This window comes from Anguilla rostrata, chromosome 10, assembly GCF_018555375.3.
Source record: "Anguilla rostrata isolate EN2019 chromosome 10, ASM1855537v3, whole genome shotgun sequence".
Lineage (NCBI taxonomy): Eukaryota > Metazoa > Chordata > Actinopteri > Anguilliformes > Anguillidae > Anguilla > Anguilla rostrata.
The window spans coordinates 674,955-689,511 of NC_057942.1; the positions used below are offsets into that span (position 1 = coordinate 674,955).

General features: G+C 42.0%; 1 long non-coding RNA gene across 2 annotated transcripts in view; it reads left to right on the forward strand.

Moving 5' to 3' along the window:
• Nucleotides 1-14,557, forward strand: part of LOC135264566 (uncharacterized) — a 36,945-nt gene extending 22,388 nt beyond the window's left edge. The window contains exons 3-4 of one of the 2 annotated variants that reach the window (XR_010332737.1): nucleotides 10,152-10,238; nucleotides 10,903-14,557. This is a non-coding gene — a long non-coding RNA (uncharacterized LOC135264566). Of the gene's footprint in view, nucleotides 1-10,151 lie in introns of both variants that reach the window. The other variant, XR_010332736.1, reaches the window with a different exon arrangement.

Below are 14,557 nucleotides of genomic sequence, written 5' to 3' on the forward strand. Positions count from 1 at the left end.
GTGTAGCTATGTAGCCTACTGTAACCTCTACACAAATAGCCTACTGTAACCTCTACACACATAGTTTGTGTTGGATGTCATTTAATCAGAATTTCTACTTATTCTGTTCGCGTCCTAGTAGACATTATTGGGATGCATTGACTAAACTTTCTTTACCATTTAAAATCGTGTCATCAGTATACGTGTGCGGCAAAGATGAACACAACAGAATGGCTTCATAGTCTTTTTACTGCTTATTACGATTGACTACCTGTCATCACTTACATAAAACATTCAGCTGAACAAATTTTTTAACAAAATTAAATAAATTCACTTTAACTGTTTGTTTCAATTAGGCTGTGCTTTATTAATGTGATATTTAAATGACTGTACTGATGCCGTGTGACTTTCCACTATTAATAATATATTGTTTGTGAGGCATATGATTGTATGTTTATTTCATAGCAAGGTAGAAGTCTTGCAAACATAAATCCAAAGATTTATATACGACAAAGCCATAAGGAAATGTCCTAGTAAAGCATTTAAACTTGTGGTGATTAAATATTGGAATAACCTACGTTGCGTAATTAACTTCAGGTTCTTCATTACTTCACATTATAGTAGTTCACGAACTAAGAAACGGACGTCCCGCCCTTCCCTTTCTAAAAGTTCCTCTTCTTTTTCCTTTCTTTCATATCGACACCTTTTTTGGCATGTAATTGCTAACTAAGGAATTTTCCGGACAAGAGAGAATTACTAGATGGGTCACTCTGTGTTCCTTGTTTTCTTCGCTGTGAATATCCGTTTCTATATCTTCTTGAACTTCTTCCGTTACAGTAAGCTTTTTTTTTTGCATTTTTGATTTAAGCTGTATAGAAAAAAGCTAATGTCTATTTTGAAATTTAAAACAGGGCATGTTTAGTTTTCTTAACTTTGATGGGTTTGTGTATTTTGTCAAATAGATAATAAAAGAAATAATAATAGGCTAATTAATAACCCATAGCAAACAGGTTTGCACGAGAATGATTTTTTTTTTTTAAAACAACGCACGTTGCACAGTGCATGTGAGCTTGTCCACACAGGCACCAAACATACGCATTGCAAGGCTTGCTCGGATTAGGCAGTTGTTTGCTGCACAGTAGCTACATTTTGAATTTGAGTGGTGCTTGTGTCACACAGCGCTATTCAAACAATCTTATGCAAAACTTTACTGCCCCTCGAGGCCTACAGGCCCCAGCCCCGTCCTTCAGGGGCCGTGGGAGACGCCGTATATCGATCACATCGACGTGGTTTCGCATCATACCTTAATATGGATATTTTCCACCGACTTTTACTTGGGCCCACCTACCACCCCCTTACATAGTGATTTATTCACCATAGGCTCGACCCCGCCCTCCACTTACGGCCCCTTCCACACACATGCGCGCGCGCGCATTCTTTGCATAGCAAATGTTCGACACCAGAGAGAAGGGTTGCCACATATGTGTGTGTGTGTGTGTGTGTGTGTGTGTGTGTGTGTGTGTGTGTGTAAAATCCAAGCCGCTCGACAGAAACTGCGATTAATGTAAATTGCAAGCATATAACCTACTAATTTTGTGTATGTGTGCCCGTGTGTGTTACAGAGAGAGGGGCTGTGTGACAGACCGAAGTATCCCTCTCGATTCTTTGGTCACATTTGAATTCACGCCCTGCCTTACATCAAACGTTTTTGCCGATTAACTGCACAATCAGATCCCCGCAGAACAGGGGGAGCGTGGGGTAGCGAAAGGCGGGTTCTTTTCCGCCGGACAATACTATTATTTCAGCTCCATTGGCCAGGAATGCCAGATTTCACAGCCCGCTGCCCACCTCCAGGCACCGGCCAAAGCGCTTCCCGAGAGCGGCCGCCTTCCCGCGGCCCCACGCCCCTCTCGGTCCCACCCTAACTGTTATTCCGACCTATAGCTTACCTTTGCCATACATCGCAGGAATCGTTAGAATAGTCACAATCACACACGGCTTTGCCCACGGGGCATACAAATGGCCGTGATATTTTCGTAATTCTTTGACATGGCCAAGCCCCCAACAATCGTTAAATAATCTCTATAATTGATTATTTTCTGTTTTTAACTTACGCTACGTAGGCTATGTTTAATTTTAGCTTTCTCAAATTCTAGATTCCTCTGACGAAAACGTGCGCCGTGGCCAGTCTGTAATGACGGGACATCCAAGCCTAAAATAAACAAAAGAATCTTGATTTCAAGCCAACTCGCCTAAATTATTTATTTCCTGACGTCACCCAGCCTTAGATTTTACCAGTGGCAGTAGCCTGCAACAGGCACACGCGGGACTGAAAAACTTTCAAACAAGACAAACTCAAGACCAAAACAATTAGATCTATGTGAGCATAGTAAATGAGGACGTTACAGCGAATGTGTGTATGCAATCGGATGTAACTACGGAAAATATCAGTCGGTCAACTTAATCTAATTGACTGCCTTCAGGGGGGAAACAGCAAATTGTACTGCATAATTAATTTACAGCACAAACACAGCCACCGTCCGAGGATGTGAAGAAATAGGATCGACTTTGTGTTATCAAACCAGTTCTTAAGAAACTACAGGAAAGCGCGTAAGAATAAAACGTGAGCGATTTACTGAGATGGTTTACTCACAAGTGTGCGTGCGCTTTTGCTCGCACGCAGAGTAAAGCACTGCTTAATTCACTTCCGATATGTGTGGGGGCTGGCGGAACCATAACAGAAGAAATAATGACAATCTTGGACAGGAAAGGCGGGTAATAAGAAATTTGTGAATGGGAGACGGTGTTTGTGTATTCATTGTTAAAATAAAAGTATACTGTGACGCTCCCTGGTATGCGACCAATCCTGAAACTGATAATAATGTTAAAGACCCCGAAATTCGACCAATGGCGTGTCACGCGGCAAAGACTAGCGCAAGAAGGGACCAATCGGAAAAGAGCATGCAAATAAGGAATTTGCTTCAGCAAGAGCTGAATGTCAACTAGTCAAAGATGGAGTCTGGAGCCGAGAGGCCGTAAGGCTGGCCATGGACAATTTGCTGTTTTCATTTTTTTAGTTTGTCAGAAGGAGCTGAAACGGTACTCTCGATGTAAGGCAGCACGGAGTAAAAGCCAAGGAAGGTGGGGGGAGGAGTTGCAGTCTTTAACAAGGCGCGTGCCCCGTATCTTTGGGCAACTTTTCTTCTTTGTCGCTTTTTCTTTTTTGCCTTACGGATTGAACCCTCCCTTGGCCAGGTACCATTCATGAAATTTTGGGGGTCCTCTTTCTGTTTGTGAGTAGCATCCGGGTGATTGGGCGGAAATGGCGGGAGCGCAGGGCGAAACTGGAATGTTGGGGTGGAGAGGGAGTGAACAGGGGTCATTTAAAAGAACGAGGGGCCGTTATACTGAGTGGGGGCAATGCATTTGTATTTGACTATACTGCTGTTCTCTACAACAGACTTCAAAAGAATGAGCATGCATTTCAAATAAGAACATTCATTAAGGCCCGTTTCAGTCCGCTGGGAATGTATAACCATGAAAGTAATAACCATATGTAAACTATATTGTTGGCGTTCTCAAGAGCTGCTTCACCATCTTCTGTGAAAGGCAAATTAATGTTACTGTAGTTTCAAACGCTGCTTAGTGTCACTGTAAATGAACTAACAGTATTTGTAGAATGAGTGGTGTTATGTATTTAGTCGAGCCACGTGCAAAGTTATGGAAAAGTAAATTGCATCAAATGCATTCTAAAAAAACCAGGAAATATAAAACGCACACCCCCGCTTCTTAAGTGTCATTACTGTGCACAGTAAATGTAACCTCTAGGCTATAGGAAAAATGTGTATGAATATATATTTTTCAAATTAAAATAATGTTGGCGTTGCTATATTTTATTACCAGAGCAAAAATCGCGAGCATGAAATAGAAAAGAAATTCTAGTCAAAGTACATTGATTATGGCATGTGTGTAAAAAGGTAATTCGATACGTGCCTACAAAACAGGACGTTTTGGAAAACGAATTAGTTGGGCACGAATGGATATTGTGAAATTGTACGTGTAAATTGCTATATTTTAAGTAACGAAATCGTGTATAATAAAAGTTGATGATTGAGGGTTTAATTGCAATCTTTGATTACCGAAGCCAGTGACTACAACAGCCCCCGCCCCCATTCCGTTTCACGAGCTGAAGGGAGGGTTTCAAATTGCCACTTTGGCAAAAGGGATAAGAATAGTACGTATTAAATTAAGGTTTCTGGTATTGTATCTCGGAATTTGCGCTTTGCCCCATTTCCCTCCGGTTCGTCTTTTCCTGGTAGAATCGTGTTCATATATGTAGTGAGACAATAAGGCAAGAGATATTTGCTCTTGTGAGATACTGTATTCTTTCCTAACCAAGATTATGAATTATAAATAATGTTGGGATTTTGTCCCAGTTCTCAAAATAACCAGAGAAGACTTTATGAAGTCGTTTGTTTACTGTCATACATCGCAGCTAATTAAATTGTTCATGAAGCTTTTAAATGGGCAAAACATATTAGAGCCATTAACTTACTGTTGATGTTAATGTCGTACTTCGATTCTAATTTAATTTTAAATTCTGTTTCTAATTGTTTATGTTAACATTTTTGTTAACATTCGTAATATATTTTATATTTGATTAAGTTTATTGTATTTTTCCTGAACTTTTGAACTTAAATTCCCTGTATGTATACTGACCCTACCTTTTATTTCTCGATATAATAAGCGCGGTATTTTAATATGAATTAGTTTGAATTAGTCTGTTTATTTATGGAATCGTGTTCGGATTACTCTCCTGCGTGTAAAATATAGCATATTCTTGGCATTTTAAACTGTTTCATAGGAGCTGTAGGTAGGCCTTAAAAGGACGCCTGGTTTTGCGTATTCACTTTGGCTCCTGTGCTGATGGTTCCAGAGCGTAGATGGGACTTGAGTGGCAGCGGTCATTCTGTTGTCCGTTGCCCTTTTTCTCTTGTACTACTGGGAAATGAGATGAGCAGTGCAATATTAAAAGGGCATTGGGTGACAGAGAAGCCCCCATCAAATTCCCGCCTCTTTGCGGATTTTACTATTATTTTACGGGTTATTTCGGACGACTGAGCACGTGCTTCTTTCTTTTGAGTCTTCTTTTTAAGTACCCATATGATCTGGTAAAATCCAATTCCGTGTGTTTGCAAGCATGCATTAGTGTCCAGTGGCTATTATAACAACCTTTCACATTTGAGGCCCAGACATACAGATAGGCAACTATTGTTATTATTATTAGTGTTGTTGATGTTTTAATTCCTGGACTATGTATTGGTTCAGGCATTCGATACACCTCTCTGTTGTTTTTGGTGTCTGAAGGCTTTAGGTTCAAAACATTTTTAAACAGTTGGCAAAGTTATTAAATGAAATGCACTCACTTGGCCTTAAACATTATAACTGAATTATGTTGTGAAATAATAACTTTGGAACGATTTTCACAGGAAGTGCCACGTTGAAATAAACGACGAAATGTTTAACTTGACGCACAGTGTGTATAGTCTACAATGAAAAGAGAAAAGTGAAGCTATTACCCGTTCAGCATATGATCAAAGCTTAATCTATCCAACGGTAGTCTGACACATATGAAGTGATACTTTAGGTCGTGTTTTGAACTGCATGCAGTCACATTGTGTGTGTGTGTGGTGTGTATGTGTGTGTGTGAGATAAAGAAACGAGATAAAGGAATAGACAGAATGAGTGTCTATGCACAGCCATACGGTTGGTTTGTACGAGATTCTGCATTGATCGAGGACCAGCAGAAAATGACGATGTCCGTAGTGTTTAACAGGAAAATCTACGTCGCCAGTGAGCCTGTTTGTTTTTGCGCTGTTCTGGCCTTTTTAGTAAAGCTGAGGTCAGCTGCTTTGACGATGTTGCACTACTGTTCCACCCACTCAAGCAGTGCAATAGTATTGTCATAGCATTGGGCCTTCGCGAGACACGCCATTTAAGAAGCCTTGGGTTGAAGGAAAAAAAACAGTGATTGCAGTTCTGTGGACCTTAATGCTGAGCCGAGCGGGCTTGGCCACTCATTCGCCCATTCGCACACTCACACAGTCGGGAATGCATGGATGCGAGTATTTTAATATGTCGAGTGCTTTTGGAATGTTTACAATTAGCGAAACTCATAACATCAACTCGTTCTAATGGAGGCCTTCATCCAGCAAGGCATTTCTACACAACCGACCATGCTAGTTTCTCCTCGTAGAGAGAGGCCTTCCAGACCACGCCTCCGAAAAAAAGAACATTTTGTTCGACAAGCACCGTAGAAGTTGTCTTCGTTTTCCTAGAAACCCACGTGTGAGGTTGAGTAACATTTGAGCAACAGTCTTTTTTGAAGTTTCACACATTCCCAGTACTGGACACGTTTTTAAAATGCATTATCGCGGTGGTTTTTGCCCCCTAATTGAGTTTGTCTTATATCCTTAAATTGGTGTGTGTGTTTGTGTGCGTGCGTGTGTGTGTGTGTGTGAATTACAGCCGAACAACACAGACTTTAAACAAAGATGTAGATTAAATACCATCTCGTATTTGCTGAAAACAGTAGTGGCAGTATTCGTCGTATAGCAGTGCAAATCCTGTAGAAACGTGAGCTTTCAACAACAAATTAAATTGGAGGGGCGGAAAGTGGACATGTAGCCTATACTTGATTTCGTATCTCAGCGGTTTCCAGTGCTTATCAAGAATTGACCGGATTTAGCAGAAACTGACAATTTTATAGCCATTCGTTCATTTTAATTGGGAGCCCAATAGTAGCTTTTATTTTTGGGAAAATATTTTTTCCACCTTCTAATTTAAAACATATGTAGCCTGCTCGTTCTGTTTGAAATAACACTGATATAGAAAACGGTTTAGAATATTATTGATATTGGAAACAATGCACGTAATTAACGAAGTTTATCAGAACATATTTCACTTTCTTGAATCTACCCATAATTGCGCACTGCTTGTATTGTTTTGCAAAATAAAATAGGCCTGACTGGATAAGTGTTGAGGTTTTGCTTCAGTGCATGGAAAGCATTGGGGTTCATTGTCTCACCTACGTTTTTTTTCTGCTGCTTGAGTTAAGTATGGAAGTTTCGGACGAGCCTTAATTTTCTACAAACGCAACATGCGCCTGACCAGTCAACTACTAATATTTGTTGTTGAACACATAATTTGGAACCACTACTCTTATGTAATTCACATTTTTTATTGACGTTTCGGTTACGATAATACATTATGGAAAACCTTCCAAGGAGTTTAAAATATTTTACGCACGGTGCGTTGGCTAGACTATTAGACAAAATAAGACTATTTCTAGAATTGTGTGTGTGTGTGTGTATGTGTGTGGCGGCGGGGGGAGGGGGTGGTCGGTGTTGGGTGGGTTGAGCTTCCTATTTGTGGCAGGTCAGTGGGGGAAGGGACTATTTTTGTGGAATGTGGGGAGGCAGGTCCTACACCACGGGGGAAGGGGAGGGGGAGGGACAGCTTCATCCTCGGTCTCTATAAGTTTCTCAGAAAACTTCTCTGGGACCAGTTAAGTATGAGTAACATTGCTGCAATTTGCATGATATAATGCGAGATGGCCCTCCCTGTTAGCGCCCAGCGTGTCTGTGAAAGACCTGCTATCCCCAGGTTGGGGGCTTGCTTGCAGCTGTGTGAATCACATAGGGTTATTTCACAGACCGTATTATTTAAGCACAAACATCGAAAGGGAGGGGATGGCGTGTCAGTCACTAGCCTGACCTGAAAAGATCAACTAAGGGCTTAAAACGTGCATACAAATCGAGTTGTAGCAACGCTTTATTTACACCTCCGTGAAACTGATCAGCTGGTTTGTTTTTGAGGTGGGTTTAAAATGGCGAACAACCTCTCGAAGGGTCTTCTATCCATGTCAGGGTTCAAAGGTAGACCGACGACACGAATTTAGCATGAGTTTGGAAAGCATATTTAACTGCTTTCTCGAACCTATGGATAGAATGCGTGTTTCCGTTCGAATAGTTGCTGGAAAATGAAGGGAATGCGATAAGTGCAGAGGCAGGTCAAATCTTGCTTGACAGTGTGGAATCCCCGAGTCCAGGCGCGAGCTTGTAGAAGCTTGCCCCGCGCTCCTAGGCAAAAGCTGGAATGCACGGAATTAAAGCGACAGCAGCGTAAAGTCTGCGTAGGAAAGGGGTATAGCCATTGGGCATAAATGTGCAGGCCAATGCTGTGAAGAATGTGTCATTTGCGCGAGCAAACGGCAACCTTCCCAACCCGTTGGTCATCAAAGTAGAGAAGGATCAGACTCATTGGAAATAGGCTACTTTTGTAGTGTAGTGTTTTCGGTCTCAGGGTTTTCGTCCCCATAGTGTGGAAATCATCAGACGAAGGGGGAAAACAACCTTGTCCGCCATGAAGCGGTTAGGATCCCGGTCCTAACTTAAATGCAGGAGTTTTGGTGTGTCGTCTTTGCCTGGTCTTTATAAATACGACTTCGCCTGTTCAACTGGGCTGTAAATGTACAAGTCGTCTGGACACTGGTCTCTACTGTCACAAACCGAAAGGAAAATATGTTTTTAGCCTATTCTTAATTATTCAAAACAATAGATTTGCACATTTAGTCTCTCTTATGACCTAAGTCTAAATGGAAAAAATACATGGACAAGTCGCCCCACTGATCTGTTTACCGCGTTTATACTGCAGTGAGGTGTCTACACAGTTTCTCTGTCAAATTGCCCAGAATGCTTTTAATCACACACGTTTATATAGAGGAAACAATTGGATACAGTAACACGAAAAGAACGGATTAAAATGGGACTGTTTAGATGATTTTGCAAAGATGGGTGGTTTGCAAATGACCATTACGAAAACATACAGGAAAACAATATTAGGCGAGTCGCTACGCCATATCCTGTGAAGACCAACAACAATTCTACTTCACTTCTAAAACAATTCTTCATTGGTCCCAATTGTGATTTAATTGGAAAGACGAATTTACAACTTTATTGTGCTTCATCCGATCGGAATGATAGAGTCTGCAAAAATGATTGTAATGTAGGGATAATGTAAATAGTCAGGCACGGACCTCCAAATGTTTTCCCCCTTTTTATTCACAAGTTTTGAGGCCTTTATATATCAAAATGCTGATGTGAAGTGTAATTAATAGTTTTAAACGAACAGGTATTGCGCGTCACACTCTTTCACGAGGCGAGTCCACTCTAAAGAATACTGCGGAAACCAGTAACGGGCAAAAGTGGCAAAGGGTGATGCAGATTAAACAAGAATTAATACAAAAAGAGTAATCTTGTTTCTTAAGTGGAACCATTTGAGTTTATGGAGAGTTTGTAAATATACTAGGGAAATAGCTGGGGCCCTTCTCCCCCCTCCCTCCGCTGTCTCGAGCACTCATTCTGCCGACGTTTATCAAGGGACGGCTGTGTGTCTGCCACCGTCGCGTGGAACGTGAGGAATCCTGGTGGAAAAGAACAGATCAATGAGGAATTCTTAAATTAGTCAGGAATCCGTGAATTGGGGGATTGTCTGCGCGTTTCCATTTCCTTTAATCCCTAGGAAGGAGGAAGTCTCTCTCGCTGTCGCTCAGCCACCCCCACTCCCCCTAGCCCCCAGCCCCCACCCTCTCTCTCGCTCTCTCTCTCGTGCTCTGTTTGTGTGTGAAGCAGAGAGGAGTGCTGATGTTTGAGAAGACGACGTATGTGTACGGGAACTACACAAGTCAAGTGATTATTTCTTCGTAAGTGAGAATTTGTTTGTGTAGCGTCGAGTATATACAGTATGTGCTATTTTTAAGCTATGGGCGCGCATTTCAGTCTTTTGGTCAAATTATTTGTCAGATCGTGTTGTTGAATTGATTCAGCCATGCTTCTGTATACTGTTAATTTTTTAGTATCATTCTCGTTATAATTGCCAGAATTATCACGTGTTACACGCAATAGTTGCCTGTATATATTTTAGGACCTGTGGTTTATTGTGGTTTGTGTTTTTTTTTTTTTTCCACTGCTTGTGCATACATAAAATGCAACGAACTAGTCGCCTTCAGAAACGTGAATGATTTGATCGGGTGGGATTGAAGATGGCATTGTGGAGTGCCCTCGAGATTGAAATGCAGAGATGTGGAATTTAAACTAATGGCTGATTTTCAGGCACGCGCCATTTCCGTGCCCACCAGCAGGGCTGCGCAGAGCCTGGAATTCACACGACGTCAGCAAACTCGCCACGTGACGGCTGTGGTAAGACGTTTGCAATTCAATTGGAAACCTTCATCATTCGAATTTTTCCACTCTAATGTTTTTCCTCTCAAATGACTTGCAGACAAGCTATTTGCTGCTTTGTTAATAATGTATATCTACGTGCCTTGCTGACGAGACCCTATCAATATTGCCTCTGCTTTTTTGTGTATAAATGGAGTAGTGCAATATTGCTTATAGGGTCTTGACTTTGAGGAATGTTCTTCTAATTCTTAAGTTATTTTCTTGCTTCGCCCTACACGCTATTTGCTTCATTAGAACTTTCATGCTAAGATGTTCACGTAAGTTATGAGATGTTACCATGTACTTGTTGCTGTTTGGGTGTTCTAATTACTGTTAGTGTTTAAAAGCTCTAGTGTTGTGAAGCACAATCAGACAACAGTTCTTTGGTGTTCTGAGTGTCATGCAAAATTGTTTTATTAAAACTGAGTGAGCTGGAGGCTGTGGCTCTTTCAGAGTGGGGCAGGAGGAGACTGTTTAAAATGCTCCTGTCCCAGTGTCGAGGGAGGTGTGTCACAATCGGTGAGCGGCTTGTTTACAGCTACTGAAGCACCAGTGGAGGAGGAAGTCACCGTTGGTGTGCTTCGGAGTGACTCAACCCAACAAACCCTACAGTACCGTGTGATTAACAGAGTTCCCTCCTCAGGTGATGGCCCAGGGAAGCTGGAGCACATTCTGCGTACCCGCTAGCACATTGTCAAGGGTGGGAGCCAGTGGGTGGCCCCCACTTTCCAAAACCAGATGGGCTGCTGTCTACGTACAGCCATTTCCAGGAAACTCAGAGGGAAGGATTCTGGCCTTTCTTCATGAATTGGCTTTGCACATGTCTTGAATGCATACATTCTGTGGATAAACCTTTAATCTCAAAGGATGCTTCTTTTATGAGAAGGAGAAGCAGAATTTTAATTTTGATGCTGGTTGAACTGCTGAAATTGTGCTGGTTAGTTGCAGTTGTCGGGCCCGTTGGCTGTCAATGCTGTTCGGTTACGTGGCTGATGAAAAAAGACGTGTTTGCAGCCATATGGGGCTAATTATTATCCTCTGAAATGGCATGTACACTGTGAATATGATTTATTTACTACTAGGCTAGAAGGGTTGGGAGAAGAAGGAAGAATGACATAATCTGTACAGGGAAAAACGAGCTTGATGTTTAATGTGTGGGACGCCACCCTTGGTGCGAAGATGGGGTGTATTTAATAACTGTCTGTAAGGTAATTGTGACACTTGGTGACTGCTCCTGTTCTTCCACTATGAAGACAACAGGGTGTTTTGGAGTTTTATGGGAAGTTTCTTGCTTTTGATTGGATTGGCAATGTGGATGGTTCCATCGACCCGTTGTTTTGATTGGAGGACTGAAAGTGTCTCTTGATCGCCAAACTCTAAATATTGTAACTGGTAGTACCCATCACACCTCAGTCGTGGATCAGAGTTTGGGTGGAAGTGCTGAGTTTAGGTGGAAGTGCTGAGTTTAGGTATATTCACCAGCTGTGTTTGATGTGTAAAACATCAGATAAGTGTGGGATGTGTTTGTCTGTTTGGAGTCACAGAGACGGCCATGTTTTATTCTGGATAATTCTGCAGAAGCCTGAATTCTAGCTTTTTCTGTAGCTCATGGTTTTTTATTACTATTTTATATTACCAACAGTGTTTTTTAAAAAAAGCTTTTTAGGTGAAATGTGCAGAATGATTCTTGATAAGATTATACATTAGCATTCATCTGAGCTTGAGTAATCTGTGTGTGTGCATGTGCGTGTGTGTGTGTGATTGTGTGTGTGTGCATGTGTGTACGTGTGTGTGTGGCTCATGGTTGTGTGTATGTGTGTGTGTGTGTCTGATTGTATGTGTGTGTGTGTCTGTGAGTGTGTATGTATAACTGTGCAAGAGTGTGTTTGTGTATGTGAGTGTGTATAACTGTGTGCGTGTGTCTAATTGTGTGAGTGTGTATAACTGTGTGTGTGTGTCTGATTGTGTGTGTGTATAATTGTGTGTGTGTGTGTGTATGTATGACTGTGTGTGTGTGTGTGTGTGTGTCTTAGTGTGTATAAGTGTGTGTGTGTGTCTGATTGTGAGTGTGTATGTATAACTGTGTGAGAGAGTGTGTGTGTGTGTATGTGAGTGTGTATAACTGTGTGCATGTGTCTGATTGTGTGTGTGTGAGAGTGTGTATAACTGTGTGTGTCTGATTGTGTGTGTGTGTGAGTGTGTGTATAACTGTGTGTGTGTGTGTGTGTGAGTGTGTATAACTGTGTGTGTGTGTGTGTGTGTGTGTGTGTATGTATGACTGTGTGAGTGTGTGTATAACTGTGTGTGTGTGTGTGTGTGAGTGTGTATAACTGTGTGTGTGTGTGTCTCGTTTGGAGGTGCTGCTCCCTGGCTGGCTGCCCTAGCCTGTTGTCTGAGCCTCTTTCCCTGTTGCACTACTGTTGGAGCAGCTAGCAGTGCAATAATGAAAGGGCATCGGTCACCAGGGCGCACGTCTAACGCTCCAGTCCATCCTGAACGTTCCCAGAGTGCTCAGTGTCTCAGTAAACCACTGCGCAGTCTCTCACATCCGTCCTGAACGTCCACAGTGTCTCAGTAAACCACTGCGCAGTCTCTCACATCCATCCTGAACGTCCACAGTGTCTCAGTAAACCACTGCGCAGTCTGTCACATCCGTCCTGAACGTCCACAGTGTCTCAGTAAACCACTGCGCAGTCTGTCACATCCGTCCTGAACGTCCGCAGTGTCTCAGTAAACCACTGTGCAGTCTCTCACATTTCTGAATAAATTCTCAAATGTAAACATTTTTTTTGTTGTTATTATTCTGAAATTGCAAACAATTCATTGGCAAAGTAACCAAACTTGAAGTCTGGTTTTGGGGGGAAAAGGAGGTTCGTGGTTTTTGCTGTTGTTTTTAAGAACTATCGTTGGGGACTTTTTCAAACCATGCCAGGACAGTGCCATTGCAGGTCACTGGTCTTCATTGTTATGGTGTGTTTCCATACTTGTCCAGTAACATTGATCATTTAAATCCCCAAGAATCAAATACCCATCGGCATGGTAGATATACAGGAGCACCCAGATGAAGCAATGTGAATTTTTCAAACTCGGTTTAAAAAAAATAATTTAAAAATTGTTTAAAATCTTTAAAATTCGTGGTGCTTTTAATAGTGACATTAAAGTCAAGGCAAATGTAAATAGTAACGTCAATTATGAATGGTAAAAATGTGACTGTTTTATAAACAAACAAAAAACAAGATATTTGTCCCATTTCCAAACAGTTGCATAAACGGTTATCTCATTTTGAATGAATTAATTATTAATACATTTTCGGGGAGTTCTGGTGCGGCTAGAACTAAATCTCTTCTGTGTGAATCTCAAAATCATATATAGCCTGCCCAGCTCCCTATCGGCCGTTTAAATGAGTTCAAACGTGGACTACACGCTTGTGCAATATTCAGCCATTTTATAATGGCTTTGCGTTTGTAATTTCATATGGTCGTATACATTTTTGTTTTGACAATAGGTTCTGAGAACCCCTCCTCCTATTCTTCGGAACTTCTTTTCAAGTGGTTCGACCGAACTCTTGGGTGGCCAAGTGAACACTATGCAGTCCTTTTGGCTTTCCCACACAGGCGATATGAGCGGAACACTTCGCTCAGATCGCTATTCTTCCCCTAGGCTCCGCCCACCTCCTGCCCTCTCGCCCTTTTTTTTTTTTGTCTGTGCGGGGTTGGGGTTTCTCAAAGTCCGGGTATTGCGAGGAATGGACGCTTCTGTGGGAGTAAACGTCCAGTTACCGACAGAGGGGAGCCCGGAGAGACGCATTGTTTGCGTGTCCTGACCTTCTGAAGTACTGGTCAGCACGGGCCCTGACAGCTGCTGAGGCGGCAACGCCTTTGAAGATTTAAGAGGTTATGACCCCCCGCCTAGAGCCCTCGACCCCACCGTTCCATCTTATAGGGTTCCCCCCTCGCTGACACGCACATTGGGCAGTTAATTCTGTGAATTAAATGATGCATATATCCTAGAGTCGCTTTGCTATCTTTTGTTTACTTGAACGAACCTTGAGTGCAAAGGTGGGGGGACTGTGAATTTCAGGGGGGGAAATCCTGAAACCATTTTCTTAGTGAATCTAGGAGTTAAGATCAGACTGAACAGCAATCAACACACTTTATTTATTTATTTACTTACATTAATCACCGAAAATGCGTTAACAGCGGCCCATCAATCGCCACGCAAATGACTGGCTTGGGTCGTAGCCGAATATCCATAACTCTTTGGTCAAAGAAAATAAAACGTTTACGTTTCTGGTGAAA